The following is a 16975-nucleotide window of genomic DNA, read 5'->3' as shown; positions in this document are numbered from 1 at the left end:
TTATTACAATTTGTCAAACAAACATACATTATTTTTTATATATACTGTAGTACTGTGTCAGATATACCAATAATAATTTGCTTTGTCACCTAAAACCCAAAGTTAAAATGTATGTTTTTTGTTGGACAGCTAATTGGTTTTAGCATCTTTAATGTGTAGTAAAAAATATGTAGAAGTGGCCCACATATGCTTTTACAATTTATGTATGCGACCTTCAGTGGAAAAAGTTTGGACACTTATGTCATATATAAAATAACAACAACAACAACACTTAAGACATAAATCAGCCGTGTCTGGTCCTAAGATTTCTGAAAATGAGGGCCCCAGAAACATTTAGCTGAATAACACCTCACAAGGCACCTCGTTGTTAAACTGTTAACTAGATGAAAACTATTACCAGTAGTATCAAGAAGGAGTACCATTGCAGGATGTAAATGTAAGCACCATATGTGTTGCTTTGTGTGTTTAAAAGGCCACACTGGGTGCCAATCACCTCTGGTGTACTGAGAAAATATTTATCCACGTTCATGACACTTTCTTTTGTTCAACACCTCTGTTTCTCTTCCAATCAATACAGACTGTTTTTTTCTACTTGGTACCATGTGTAGCACCTGGTGTGTGTGTGTAAATCAACACCATGTCTCACACGTCACAGCCACCTGTGGACAAGTGGCCATTAAAAAAAAGACACAGGTGGAGTTTGAAAGCAATATATTTTGCCACTTTTTGCTCTGCTATTCACATTTCATGTGACTTATTTGTCATTCAAAAGCCATCTCGAGGCAAGGGTCCCCAACTACCGGGCCTTGTCCCACTGACTGTAAAACCTATTATGCTCATTTTTGGCACTTTGTATTGCATTATGGACTCCTATAGAGCACTAAACACCATAACCCACACAGAAAGCTTTCTAGATCTTCCAGATTCTGCACCTATTCCAGCTGTATTTCAATAGAGTTATGTTTCCAACCCAAACGGTGTGTTTAATTTACTCCACCTGTTCCTGAGGACTTCCGGATACATAGGTCCACGTTAGGTGCAAGCAATCTGCTTTGACATCAGTAGGACTCAGTGTTACAAAAAAACTGTGCAGACCCACTCAAAACGTCTTTCAGGGCTCACTTCCAAATGCGTAAACCTCATTATCTGACACTTTGGCATCATTCAACACGAGAATACAACATTGTAACAACATTTGTAGGTTAGAAAAGGGAAAAGCATAATAGGTAACCTTTAATTTGAAAAGGACACTTTCAATAAATTTATTGTGTAAACATGTACGTCAAGTTCTATGTATACGCGTGGCAATTTTTGAAGGGCTATTATTTTCTTCAAAAAATAATACACTGTTAGACGTTTATGTTGTTCGGTTTCTTTGTATTTCGGTGAGCAGCAAATCTTCTCACTTTGACTCGATGGGCCTTGAATGCACCATAGCTCTGTTTTCCGACGTTGCACTGATAAGACTTACGCTGTAGTTTTCTCATTCTTCTATCACCAATGTTTAAAATGATTTGTTTTCATTTTGTACTTATAAGTTGATGTCATAGGTGTCGTACACATTATGTACATAATAAATAAATAATTTTAGCTTGGTAAAATGTACAACCCCAACCCCTTTCAGCCAGTCTGCGGGTCCAAAATAGTTTGGGACCACTGCCATTAGATGTTCTGACAAACACTTATGTTCACAAACAGACTAACAGTGCCACAACCAGCTGCTGACTTTGGCTGAGTGTGAAAGAGAAAAACCTAACAAGACAGCTACAATGGTGTGGGAAAATGATGACCTCCTACTGTATTCCTGATCAAGTACTTTGATCCTTTGCATAACATATTTTCACAACCAGTAACTACTCCCAAAGCTGAATCTACTGTTACTGTTAAAAAAATACAAACCCAGAAACAGATACTTGGAAATTCATGTGGTGTTCATCAAAACGTTGTACAAATACAGAAACATTTATAAGACACATAGCCAGCATTGGCACTGCATGTGGACCACACAGTTTCTATCTCGCTGTATCCATTTTGCAGAAAAACCAGCCTGGATCAACAAGTTGTGCTGGGAATAAGGCACTTTCTGAAACATATAGGTGATTGGATGATTTACTGGTCACAACCATCTTGAGCTGTATCATCCGATTGAGCTGTATTAAAGGGATCCTATTAAGCTTTTCCCACTTTTCTGACCTATAAATGTAGTTACAATGTTGTATTTTCGAGATAAACAATGCCACAGTTTCAGATAATGAGATTTGTGCATATGGAAGTTAGCCTTAAATTTTTTTTTAGATGATTCAAAATGCTTGGTTTCAGGGGGCATTGCAAAACTGTTCTTTTGTGATGACACAGAAGAGCGGTCTTCATTATGGGCGTGGCTCTCTGCCCTCCTCCAAGCTCTACTCTGCATTACGAATCAAGTTCAGGCAGAAGTTATTATAGTTGGTGTTTCACTGTCAACGAGTGTAACAACTCAGCAGTGTCACAAACATTTGAAAAATGCATGCACAGGTAGAGCTGCTGGATGCTGGCCACTCATTATACTCCCAAAAGCAGCACTCAGCCATATTCTGGCCAATTCCAACATTTTAATTTGTAACCCAGATGGTTATTTACTTTTAAACCATTGCTCAGTTAACTGAAGAGAGGCATCAATTGAAGCATCTCCTCAAAGGATGCTCGGCCACCATCTAGTATTAGCTGGATATACTGTATTCAAGAGTACATGCCAACAAGGTCATAGTGAGCATAAGGAAATGCCAAGAGACACTTGAAATTATGTCAATATAGTAGCCAATCAATACTTACGACACTAGCCAATCAATACTAACGACACTAAGCAAACCTCCATGCACAAAGCAGGCTTCCATGACCAGTCAGATCTGTTTTCAGCAGCCACATGTCAGTTTTGCAAATGAGGTCATCTGATACGAGAGGCGTTGTCTTAAAAAAATTTCCTGGACCAAAATGGCCTCGGTATAAACTATTAAACCGATGGTCACCCCAACAATTCAGTTCTGTGCGTCCTGGATAAATCTCCAGAAAGTCTTCATTCTAATACAAGTTATTGAGGAGACCACAGCAATAATATATTGCAGTAATACACTGTTCTAATATTTAATTAGCGTATAATCAATAGCATGTGTCTTGTCAATCCAGTATGTGTGGAATGGTTAACATCTGTAATAGTAATCTGTTATCAGAAATGTATTTTTTACCCAAGTATGAGTGATGCCATTGAAGTTAAAGTCAGCACATGTTCTTTTTCCTGTTGCACTCTGTGCTCATCAAGGCTGTAAAGTTGTCATCACAGGACTATTGGACCCCCATCGGCATGCAGAATTGAAATCTTTCAATATCGTTTCATATCTGCACTTTAACTGCATATATTTGAAAAACCGTGATAGAGTGAAGCCATGAAATTCAAAAGGGCAAAGGGGCAAAGAACAACTGTAACACACACACTGGTGATAAAAAAAAAACATTAATTCATTGTCCTGTCTTCCCCCCAAAAAGTACACAATGAACAGTTGAAGTGAGGCATGGCTCTGCAAATGCTTTATTTGAACGTATTCATCATGACCACAAAGTAATTAGCCTTATTCAAATACAGCTAATTATGTGTCTGTACATATCAACATCTTGCTATTGATGGAGTTTAGCTCCCAGTGTGTATTGGGGTATGACAACAGTGGCCGGGTCACAGGTTTTACAAGCTTTTAATTAAACTTAATGGCCTAAATCAAACAAGGCTCTAACAGTAATTCATTAAATTCATTCATTCTATTTATTACAGATAAATAAATCTTAGATATATTTTTATACAATAACTATCACTAAACTTTCTATTTCACTTATTAATTTATGTTGTAATGATGTAATGTAATGATTATATAATATATATTTTAAAATACTGACACTTATGTATTATTATTTTCCCTGTAAAGGCCACAGCACAATAAAAACAATTTAGGAATTGTCTACACAGACACACATATTTTTCTATTTCTATGCGTTCTGACCTCTCGTCCACACACAAATATAGGGTTTGTTATTAAAAATAAAGCTTTTATATATATAAAGCTTATATATACAACAAAAATACAAAAGTAACTGTAAAAGAAACCGGATCTGCTGTCATGGATCTGATGCAGTTATTTTGGGGGATTTCAAATGATGAAGTGGAACTACTTCCCGTATCATGCTACCTTGCATTTTGACCAGTGGCTGAGATTTTATTTGTTTTTTAAACAAAACCTTCAAACAATATCTTCTACACAAGCTGCCATTTGGGAGTATTCTAATCTCAATCCCATAAAAAGTGCCGAACATGTGGTCATAATGACCAATGGAGGTAAATACATTAATTTTGCTTTTAAACCTAATTGAAGTTATCTTAGCAGGACGGAATAATATGTTTTTCTTTATGCTTCTCAAGCTGCACCTCCCTGAAGTCTTCTGGCACCTCTTCCAAAGTATTCCGTGCTATGCCCTTTATGTGCTACTGTACAGTATATATTATACAGTAAATGGTGTCACTATACTAGTGGGAGGACTTATTACAGCAGTGTAAAGTATTAAGGTAACTCTTGTTGACAGGACAGCACCACTATTTTAAAAACATTCTCCCACAACACAGTCCTAACAGCCTTCAGCTATATCAAATTGCCAAGATGGAAAGACGCCCTGTAACTGACTCGAGTGAGTGGAACCATCTGTGGGGCATAAGCGTCAGTATGCAGCCCTTGTCTGCAGCTGGATGAAAAATACACACCAGTCGCTCTAATCTAACATGCCCTGCTTCACTATTTATTATTTCAACCTGAGATGGAAACACACTGTAACTGGACCTGCACTGGACTGACAACTACACTGACAAGTTCAGTGAGTGTTGAAGATGATGTGTCCAACAGCCGTGCAAGCGATCATACCTATACCTTCCGAAAAAAAAAAAGACCTATTTATAGGGCAACAGCGGCTCAGGAGGTAGAGCAGGTCGTCCACAAAGTGTTGGTGTAAATTGGCAGCTACGTTTCCATTAGTTCACCAGAAAGCAGCTGTGGCTACAAATGTAGATTAGCACCAAATGAATAATGGCTTCTCAGTGGGAAGCACTTTGTGTGTCTGGAAAGTTAGTATTATTAATGAATTTGGTCAATTCATGACAATGTAGGCCACACAGTCAGGAGATTAGGGAGATCTGTGTTCGAATCTCCGCTGGAGCATCTCTGGAGCATGTGTGGGTTTTCTCCGTGTATTACAGTTTCCTCCCACATTCCAAAAACATGCTAGGTTAATTGGTGACTCCAAATTGTCCATAGGTATGAATGTGAGTGTGAATGGTTGTTTGTCTATATGTGCCCTGTGATTGGCTGGCGACCAGTCCAGGGTCTACCCCGCCTATTGAGGATAAGCGCCATAATGGATGGGATGGAAATTCATGACAGATGTTGACTCTTTGGGTCCAATCCAAGGATCCACTCTAAGAAATCAATCTTAAAGTCATCTAAAGTCAACAACCGTATTGTATATTTTTTCACTCCTAACCCCTGCTTAAATATTTAATCCACATGGACTCCCTGGAGACTCAACTATGGCAAAAGAAACCCAACCGGATGAGCCAAAGTTCATGTTTGGACTTAAAGGTTAACCTAATTTGTCTTAGATTAGTATTAAAAAGGGGGTAAACATTATGTTGTTATGATTTATAAAGTTACAATCAATTTGCATATGAAACAAAAGCAAATTTAAACCACAACTTCTCAGTAAAAATGAGATTCCAATTCAGAATTCAGTTAAGACTCCAACTGTAAGCAGCAGCAATGATCAAAACAATGGTAGAATGTTTTATTGTTTTTTAGCAACAGTAGTTAACTTTACACTAATACCCCCACTAAGGGACAGAAATGTTTTAGCCCTCTTTAAATATCCCATATTGTATTACAGTACAGTATATTGTACTACAGTATTTAACAACATCATGCAAGCTCATCTTACTTATCTTAAAATGGATGGATGGATGGATGGATGAGTTCTTGTTTCGAGGTTCAATGCATTTTGGTCACGCTTGAATAAAACATTGCTGAAGGTGTCCCTCATGTGATGATTGGTGAGTGTACAGTATTTTTGTGGAACACTGCCAATGACACAAAACCCTCTGAACCCTCTGTGTGCCATAATTTTCACTAGTTGAAATGGGTGCCCTTCACATCTGTGCCTATCTGCCTACATTCTCACTGTACTCCCCTGCTGTTCACTCCCCCCACTCTCCCCGTAGGCGCGGGCAGCAGACGGGCATGCCCAACGCTCGCGCCTGTCCTCCTCTGAGAGTGGATGACATCACCCTCTCTTCCCAGGTGAGTGTGTCATACACATCAACATTTTTACTAACACACGTACCTTTTTACATCAGACTATTAAGGAAGGAAATATGTGCACATATTTAGTGGTGCTCAACACAACAAGGCGGCGTTCTGTGGATCTGCATTTACTGTAAGTGAACATTATTTCCTAGCTTGTAGCTTGAAGCTTGTTTTATTGATATTAGATTAGCAAATTGTGTGTTTCCCTGACACAGTATGTTTACCAAGTGAGTTACAACAATGTTTTTTATTATTGATTTTATTATGATTTTTTAATTATGATTGTTATGATTTTTATTATTATTAGGTTCTTCTAGACAAGAAATAATAGTCATATTTCCATGCATATGACCCAAAATAGTATTTATAATGAGAAAATAAGACTAGTGCTTGTTATTGTTTTAATAAAGGTCGTCCAGACGTGTTGACAGGAAGTGACATTGGGGATTCAGAGTTGAGTTTTGGGCTGGAATAAGTATGTTTTATTATGAATAAGGAATCGTACTTTGTGGAAATTCACTTACCATTGTCGGTTTTTGAACCAACTCACCACACAATCAACGTGGGATTACTGTACTGTATTGTCTGTCTAAGATTCCATTTGAGGGGAAGAAAAAATGCCATCTGAAAAGAGAACGTAGGGAGAGTGTATGTGTCGTAAATAGGGGCAGTAATGAAGAGCAAGTGTGTTGGGGTGTGGTTCATGATGGCAGCCCACTTAATGGAATTATGAAGTGTTTGGTAATAAACTTGCGGCTTTTATGGAGTCTGCAGAGGCTTGTAATGAGCATGTTCGTCTGTAGATAGTCAATATGTCGTCGTATAGTACATGCAGTTTGTTTATATGGAGCTGTATTTTATCTATGTAGAAGACTGTTTCTTTACCGGCGATCATAACTCTGCTCAACAATGTCAACTCTAAAGTCAAACGAGTTGGTGAATGCACACTTGTATGTCACTGTAACATGATACAGTCTACATAAATCATTTTGGGGGCATCCATTAAAAAAATAAGAACATATGTCTATTGGAAATTGTCAGTGTCCTCATCAATCTTCAAACTGTAACAGTGACTAAAATAAAACCGATGTGTCTGTCACAGTGTGAACGCACCAAAGAACCTGAAACCAATGCTTCAAGCTGCATACATGAATCATTTAAGTCTAATCAAAAGAAGATGGAAGTATTCTCACATAGTTCTCACAAGTGAGTATCTGAAAGGCGTGAGAGCTTCTTTTTGCTGCAAACCTCCACGGAGACAAGTTGTTTTCGAGACGCTTAGTACTTGTAGAGTTCCTTCAAGTGAACCAAACCACACCAGAGTGGACTTGCAAGAGACCCATTTCACAAGCGGTCTTGGTCCACTTGTTTAGTGCAGACCAAGGCTCACATGATCTTGTTCTCACATGTACAGGCAGAATAAAACACACCTCAGTTGATTTAAACAGATCCAAACAAGACAACTCTGAATGCACCCTAAATTAGAGAAATATGACCTTTAACTACACAAACCTTAAGGATTTTGGCTCAAAGGCCATTCAAACTCATTAAACAGGGAGCAGGAATAAGAAATGAAAATATTGTGACGATATTGTGAATATCAGTGCTGTCATAAAAGATCAGCACAGTGTAGGGGTATAACACATTCAGAGACGCGAGCATAATTTTAAATCCGATGATACAAGTAGGTCATAAGGAGCGTCTGCATCACACATACGCATTCAGTCTCCTGTCATTCGGTCTATGCAGCAACGTCACATCTACATCACACGCGCATTGGTTTCCGTTCCTGGGAGTACACTACCAGGATACCTCATTAAGTGCAGCTGACTGTTCCCACATGGAGGTGAGGTCAAGTGGGGTTAGCATAACTCGTCTGCTACTGCTCAACCAGATCCTGTAAAATTAGACTGGTTTCCAAGCAAAAGTGGCTTGTGTTCTGTCCAGCTCTGACAGTGTGATAACCTTGGACAAAAAAGTCCAATCATAATTACAGTTCTAAAATGTGTTTGATAACTTCTAATGTGAGGAATAAATGCTAATATGGTAATAACCATATTTAGTATCTTAAACAAGCAATTTGTTCCACAGAATTATCTGTTGGAAATTCCAAATATCTGAATTCTGGAGTTAAATGATTCATGATTTAACATTTTTATTTATGTTTAAACAGGAATATTTAAATACATACTTTTTCTGTCTATTTCGAACAATCAACAAAAAAGGACATAGATCCATGCATTTTCTATGCCGCTTGTCCTCACTAAGGTCCAGGGGTATGCTGGAGCCTATCCCAGCCGTCTTCGGGCAAGAGGCGGGGTACACCCTTGACTGGTCGCCAGCCAATCACAGGGCACATATAGTCAAACAAACATTCACACTCACATTCATACTTATGGACAATTTGAAGTCGCTACAAATCACTCAACAACAAATATTATAAAATTTAAGAAATTATTTTTCTACTAGTGCGCAGATTCCAAATTAATAAAAGGCAAAACAACTTAAAAAAAAATCATCATTTTTCTATGACACTGAAGTTATGCTATTCTAAAATCAACCAATTTGACTGTAAAATAGCGGCAAAGAAAGAAAAGGGAGGACTCACTCTAATAAAAGAAGTATATACAATAATAGTCTGTCACTTCAGCAGTCATCTCATTGTCCTGATGAAGCGAGGGATGGTGACACTTTATTTCCTCTCATTAAATGCACTTCACACACTCTTAGGGTCAGTGAGTGGTAAGCTAATTGAGCCTTAAGATGACTAAAATATAACATGCTGCCAGTCAGCTTCCACCGCAATCTGGCATTGTTGTAGCCACACTAGCAAACAATTCTTTTAGTTGAGTGTTTGCAGGCAGGCAGTCAAAATTTCCGTCACTCGAGCCTCGTTTGTTAAGGAAGCAGACACAAACTATCCGGCCAATGTGGTACTGCTTACGTTTTGTTTGTCAGTGGAGGGCATTCCAGAGAATGTGAATAGTGATTGTATGGTGAATGGTGTTTTTTGTATCAAGTCGACTACAATATATGACTTGAGCCATCCATCCATTCTTTTTTAATACCACTTGTAATCACTAGGGTCGCAGGTATGCTGGAGCCTCCCCGAACTGTCTTTGGGTGAGAGGGTTACACCCTGGACTGGTCGCCAGACCTAGCATGCAAATTACCGGTGAGAACACACGCACAACATGCAAAATCTACACAGATGTTCCAAGAGATACAAACTCACAATCTTCCAATTATGAGGCGAACATGCTAATCATATTAGGTTGTTCTCAAAATGCTTTGGAGCACATGCTACTTAGCCTTATGTGAAACATGAACACATATTTTACACATATATTTCCTTTTCTGTCTATTCTAATGAAATAAAATGAGTTAATATAAGCTAGCTAAAAAGGCACGTCATTGGGAGGTACCTATTTCAACTAGGAAGACTCCAACAACATTGTATGGTTTAATATACATGCTGTCATCACACAAGTACATTGATGATAACATGTAATACTTACGGTATCTTGCCGTGTTTTGATTATTTAAAACATGACCGAAACTTATCTTCTAGTGCATTTATTTCCAGTACCAGCTCAGGAGCTTACACTACTTCCATCAAAAACAGCAGCATAGACTTACAATGTTCATTCTCATTGGGATGGCTGTGTCTTCCAGCACAAGACTCCAGTCCCCAGGTACAAATTGCTGACAGCCTTGCAGGATGTTTTTATGTAGTTGTTTACTGTTGTTGCATATTGTGTCATGTTCCTGATTACCACAAGTATATTCCCCAGGAGTTATTTTGTTTTAAAATGCCCTTCTTTAATTTAGTGTAAGTTTGTAGATTGGCCAATCTATTCCAAAGTATTTGGTAACTGCTACATTTGAGGTTTTTGGAAGACCTGCCCTCATGTTGTTATACATCTGTTTTTCCTTACCTCTATTACCGTCTATTAGCCCCAGTCCTCCTTATTGCGCCATCCTTTTTATTTGAATGATGTTACTGTTGACTGTTGTCTTTGGCTTTTCTTAGCAACCACGTTTCTTTTTGTCATCAGTTCATTTGGCTGACCCAACATGTCCCATTGGACGCTTGTGTTTGCAAACTGTGACCAAGTGTCACATTTGCCCTTTTCTGGTTATGCAGGCGGGAGGCTGGAAATGGTCCTTTACATCACGCTGTCCAACCTCATTGAGACACACACACGTGCGGACAAGCCAGAGCATGTTCTCACATAGACCCAACATGCATTCCAGGAAAGTAGTGTGAAATCCGTTGCACCTTAAATGCCATTCAAAATCCTTATCCATCCATCCTTATGAGCCTGAAGGACAAAAACGAAGTGATCATTTGGCATTTGCTTAAGTTGCCATTGAACAGCATGAAACGGTCTGTCTCAGTGCAACTTAAGACGTCCTCATTAGCTCAATGACTCATTAATTTTAGCAGAGAGTTATTAAGATAAAGTTAATGAAGGTAAAGCTAATTAAGTCATGATGAAGTGACGTTTCTTGTGGGGCCATTAACACACTATCTACTGCTGTTATCACACACGGTTGCTTCTACTGCCAATTATAAATTCATGAGTCATCCAACTCATTTACCTTAGCGACTGACTTTGGGTACTTGGAAGGAAGTTACATTTCTCATTGGCCATTAACTTTCAGATTATTTTAGTTGTGGAAATTAAATGCAATTCTAAATTAAATTTAATGTAATTCTTGCAGAGGCAATCGGCAAGCAACGGTGCCACAAACCACCAGTGAGAAAATGTCCTTTAATTCCAGACTGACTGATCGATGTAAGCTTGCATGATGTCAAGTTTCTGATCAGAATGGATCAAGCCAGTACTTCTTGTCTACTTGTGATCGGATGGGCCTTTGACAAATACCATGTTGTTCTTCTTGATCCCACAGTTTAGTAGAGACTGAATCAACAGTGCCTCCAGATAAGCAGTGCACACCAATAGCTTCAAGATGTGACGCTAATGCTACATCAGCTACAATAAATTCCATACAAGAGAATTCTGCTTATCTGCTTCAGGGCTGAAGCCTATCCAAGCTGATTTAGCACAACATATGGAATATATCCTGGACTAGTTGTGGGATTGCAAAAAAATCAGATTTGATCAAACAGCAATTGCACGAAAGTCAGCTGTGTGAAACACAGCCTATCCCAGCTGTCTTCTGGCGAGAGGCGGGGTAGACCCTGGACTGGTCGCCAGCCAATCACAGGGCACATATAGACTAACAACTATTCACAGTCACATTCATACCTATGGACAAAATGGAGTCCAATTCAATATTTGTTTTGAAATTGTGCAATTGTGCTTATCGAAAATGCTGAATGGATTATAGATAAATTAGATGTTACTTCTGGTCATCCTTTTAAAATACCTTATTTTAGCTGATAAAAGGTAAAAAAAAAGTACAGCTGGAGACTTAATGTGTATCCTTTGGTCATTTCCAGCAATAACTTAAAGTGAAGAGCAATTTCTTTCTGACTAATTGGTGTGGAGTTGGTGCTATTTTACCTTGAGGCCCCCAGAGAAGTGAGCTGCATGGTTCAACTAAAAAAGAAGGTGCCAAGTTGTCTGGCTGTTGCTGTGATCCCGTCTCTCAAATATGTCTGCATGCTTACCGAGAAGTGGAGAAGTGTCTGTTTTATACGGGTCAATGTGGGCTGAAAAATAACTCCTTTCTAGTCTCATCTTAGTCAAAACAGCAACTTCACATGACCTGGAAAATATGTCTCTCACCCCAGGAATGATGTTTGTAGTAGCCACCCACTCTTCCACCACATTCAAGGTAGGTGCTACGGATGAGCGAGTGCGCTACTATCTGTATCCAAATTATCTGTATCCATATCCGTACTTGGGGCGAGGGGGTATAAACTGGAAGTGTGCATGGTTTAAATCTATACATTATTCTAAGTCGAAAATTGACTTGGCATGATCAGAACTTGTTATATATATTGTTTATTATTCAGCTTTATGTGAACTGTGTATGTGTGTAAGTGATCCTTGAGACTTTATACTTTAATTATTGTTAATGAGCTGTGTGAAGGTGGTGAATTGTGCAAACATGGCAAACAGGGAAATAATCTGTCATCCTTGATGACTCTATTTTTCTAAATTTTTTTAAAGCACCACTTTCAGCAATACAAGCAATTTTCCAACTGACTTTATATCACCAGCCAAACCAAACATGAAAAAAACACCATCAGTGACTGATGCACGATTGTGTCCGCTGTCTTGTGAAATGCACCGTATAGTTATGAAATAATTTTCAGATTGTAAGGTGCATACTGCAAAGTATTGAGAGGGGTGTAATATTTTAGTATGCTTATGTCAGCCACACATGTAGAATGTGTGATGCTGCTGTTGTGCTACTGTGCAAGTCTACCTAATGTTTTGGCCTGTCAATGCAGGTTACCGTTACCACTGTTTGTGTACTGTTAACTGAAAATTAACACAATGCTTAAATTGTAGGTAGCGCGTAATTCTGTAATTCGATGGTTGGACAAACGATGTGTGCCCTCCGAGTTGCAAGAAGTGGTAGATTTAGTAACTTAGAGAGGACCGGCTGGTGTGGAGATACATTACGATGACCAAAAATAAATACGCAGTCAACAGTAAAACGGCATGTTGACTCTGTTTTCCTTTTGCTTTGTTGGTCTTTTGTCCTTTTGTCTTTTAATGATGAAGAAGGCATTGTGTTCATGTCACCCAGAACTGGCCAAGGTTACACAAAGACTACTCGATATATGTGCAAGCCAAGGTCCTGTATGAGAAGGTATAAATCTATGTGGAAGGATGCAGACGCATAGATCTCTTGTGTTGTGACCTGACCTTAACACCAGGAGCCCCATTAAAAAAGATGACCCCAATGGATCGATTGCGCCTCTTGAGACTCCCATCGCTATTGACGAGGTCAGTCTTATCCATCATTAACTCTCTTAACACACAATGTTTAGGAGGCTCAATGCATGCTGATCCAGTTATGCAAAAATGATCAATATGATTAAAATGCACTGAGAATGATTCACATGGAAATGGTTTGAATTTTAATGAATAAGTTGTTTAATTAGGGATGTTCCGATCAAGGTTTTATGCTGCCGATACCGATAAACCATGAGTGAAATCAGCCGATACTGATACCAATACGGCTCATATACATGCAGTGTAAATGTTTAAATGTACGTACTACTGGCTGTATTAGGAGTCACCAAGGTTTTTGTGTTGTGAGAGCTACTTTTACAAAATGAAAACGGCCAAGAGCTACTCTTTTTGGTCACATTTATTTTCATGTTATTTCAAGCCAGACAAAGCTAATATGCAGAATTCACGTTTTGTATTTCAAAATGCATTTCTCGTCTTCTCACATTATTAACTGAAAACCTGAATGAAAAGCAGGTTTTCCCGCCTCTGCTGGGCCCCTCCAGCCACATCCGTGTTTTTCTGATGCACTCCTCCACAAGTGCTACAAACAGTTCTGCCAGGTCACGTGGGGGTGGGCTACGAGCATACAGTCGTTGCTTCAGCTGGCCCCAGATGTGCTACATAACATATAGCACATCTTCAACAATGGTTGAATTTTCATTAACAAAATTTAGCCACAAAAATCTAATTTCAAACAGCAATGCTCAAAAAATGTTCTTGTTTTCTTTCGTATCATGTCAATGATGAGTGGTATTGTTATTAAACTACTGGCCTTTTGGTACTCAAGTTTGAGTAGTGACACCACCAGCTCTTATTTGACCCAATAAAAGACTCAGCAGGACTTTCATCCACAAGGTCTTCGATACTGGTAATCCCCCATTGAGACACAGCATAGTGACCATTGGGGTTGGTAACATGCACATTTTAAAGCTAAATATTATAAAGCCAAAAAAATGAATGTTATTGTTACTGGGTTGGTATAAATGAGTCAACCAAAAAAGATACCTCTGTGCATAAATAGGTTATACGAAGTAAAAGTGAAGCAACAGTAGCTCCTGTGTGTCCCCCACTTTGCCTTCAGCGCTGTGGCTGCACATTTCTTCCGATAATTTAATGTTATGTCTACTTCTCAACGGAATACCATTACATGCCTGGTGATGGTTTCGAACTCCACGGTCCATTTCCTCTGACTGCGTCTAAACATTTTTACTTCTTTAGTTAAATATGGCTCCTCTGTGAGTCGGGCGTCATTAGTCTAGAGTCACATAAGTGTGTTATTATTTTATATTTTTTAATAATTCTCATGAGTGAGATTTGTGAACCACCATATTCATCAAATAGAACGCTGAGAAGTTCAAGTGTCTGCTATGTGGTTCTGCTTTTACCAGTCACTTTGGAGCCACAGCCTGAAAGGGTTTGATGGTTTCTTTCATCAATCTATATTAATATTATTCATGTAGCCTACCAAACATTGAATATGGACCATTTACTAAAGGAATACTGCTGTAGTTACAGTATGTCCTGAGAATGGAAAGAGTAGAACCAGTATGTGGGTACTGACCATAACAAAGGTAAAAAAGAATCATTGTGGGTTTTTGTAGATCACTGTGGAGACGAAAATCAGGTAGCCCCAACATCTGAAATATTGATGGATGATGATAAATTAATGCCAGTGGTATAAGTGCTGGAATTCTAAAACACTAAGTATGATTAAAGTTTTGGGTTATGAGTTTCATGCACCCTCTATGCTATGGTGGACCCTCTGACCACCATGATGAGAGCGTAGTCACGTCAGTGTTGGAGCTGATAAAGTAGTGTTCACAGTAAGCTATTCGGCAGCACTGAGGTCTTTGCTGCATCTTCATCCATATTTCATTATGAAAGAGTAAATAACCAACAGCATGTGGTTTATGTAGTCATGAATTGTGCATGCTCCTCTGTCATGCGTCGTCTTGTCTGAGTGGAAAAGAGTTTACCACAATGTTGCTTAATGGCACTAATGAGAGTTAAGCACTTTTTTGTCCCAGCTTGTGCTATTTGGGTTTCGCTGGGTGAAATGCATGTGTTCCTCTTATAGTATACTGCCAAGATAGCCTGGGGGGACACTGGTCAGGGCTGGTTAGGGGTTGTAGTTTGTAAGCGAGTAGAAATGCCCTCCTTTTTCATCCATGCTGGTACACACAGCTGGCTCGCATCACTGAAAGTTTACATGCGGAAATAATACCTAGAATGTGAATACATCATTCCTGTCATTTAGAGGAACCCGATATCCACAACGTGGCCCATTGCATACCCTCAGATGTTGAACAGTATCTTCTAAAGTTTTAAGGACGAATAACAAGGGCTTGACAAATATGATTCATGTGCTTTAACCTGCTGCAAGTCAATTCATGCATGGTGCTTGTTTTAGCCATTCACTACTCCCCACCGTGAGGCTAATCTTAACTCCAGCTGGAGCGGGTGGATGTGTGAGGGGAGCTATGTAGGTTGGCATTGTAAAGGGTAGGTGGGCGGCAAATGTGGTTAATTTGCTCGTCTAGAGCTTGTGGTTCATTTTGCTGAGCCAAATCCTCTCATTTAGCGGATTATGTTCCCATGATTCTGGAGAAAGTAGGTAGAGGTCAGAGGGGATAGACGATAGAAAAGGTGGACTGGAGAAAGTGGATTTTCAGTTGTTTGTGTGAAGAGTGGGATGTTGGGGGGAGGTGAAGCTGAAGAGGAAAGCAGCTCCCGTGTAGAGAGATCTGAGGTTTTGGGGAGTACTTGTGTGGCCAAGAGGTGTGGTGAAGTGAAGTGTATTGTTTAAGAGAACTTCTTACTTTAAATGGGCACTGACAGATCCCCTCATCTGCTGTCCCTAATCCACACCTCCATGCTTTTCTATGATGAACTCTGACAAGAGAGTTTAGATCATAAGGTCAGCTGAGGTGCTCCCTCTTTGAAACACTCTATTTCCTTTCATTCTGAAGAAACCTACAGACAGTCAAGGACACAGTCCTCATTTTACTGCAGCTGTGTATTTTAAGAGCAAGACAAAGGGAGAGGAGATGTAACAATTCAAGATTAAAGGCAACTTTACGAGTTAACACATTTGGACCAGAACTGTTGTTTTAAATTTAAACATGTTTAGTTTAAGAATTTTAGTTAGTTATGGTGGGTGGAGGTTAATCAAGATAAAAAAGCAGGTATTATTCCCTTGTTAGTTGGTTATTACGTAACCATACATGGGCATATTGACAAAATAATTACAGTTAAATTGCTTTGTGGTAGGGCTTGATTTAGTTTGTTGCAATGAGATATTTTTTCCTTTGTTACTGGCGAACTATACCCCTGAGGTCTTAAGGTCAAAAACCACTTGGGCAGTTATGTACATACTTACTATATTCCAACCAAGATTGGCGGCTACATGGTAAAAACCACAAGAAAAATTGTTTTCTTATGTTTAGCATGTGACCCTAAACCAAACCCTAACATTGTGTTTAACACTGCAGTGACCGACTCCTTGCCCCAGCGCTTATACTTTGACCTGTGAAAACCTCTGAAGCCTAAGAAACTATGTTGTGACTATCAAGTGTTTTGGTGTGGATTTGCGAGTGGAAGAGGAGTGAAAAGCAAGAGTTTCAGATAAACAATGCAAACAGATGAAGGAAAATTGGCCTGTACAACTAC

This window comes from Doryrhamphus excisus, linkage group LG1 (genome assembly GCF_037039965.1).
Source record: "Doryrhamphus excisus strain RoL-2023G ecotype Guam linkage group LG1, RoL_Dexc_Guam_v1.1, whole genome shotgun sequence".
NCBI classification, from domain to species: Eukaryota; Metazoa; Chordata; class Actinopteri; order Syngnathiformes; family Syngnathidae; genus Doryrhamphus; species Doryrhamphus excisus.
Note: the sequence above shows the minus strand (reverse complement) of the source record.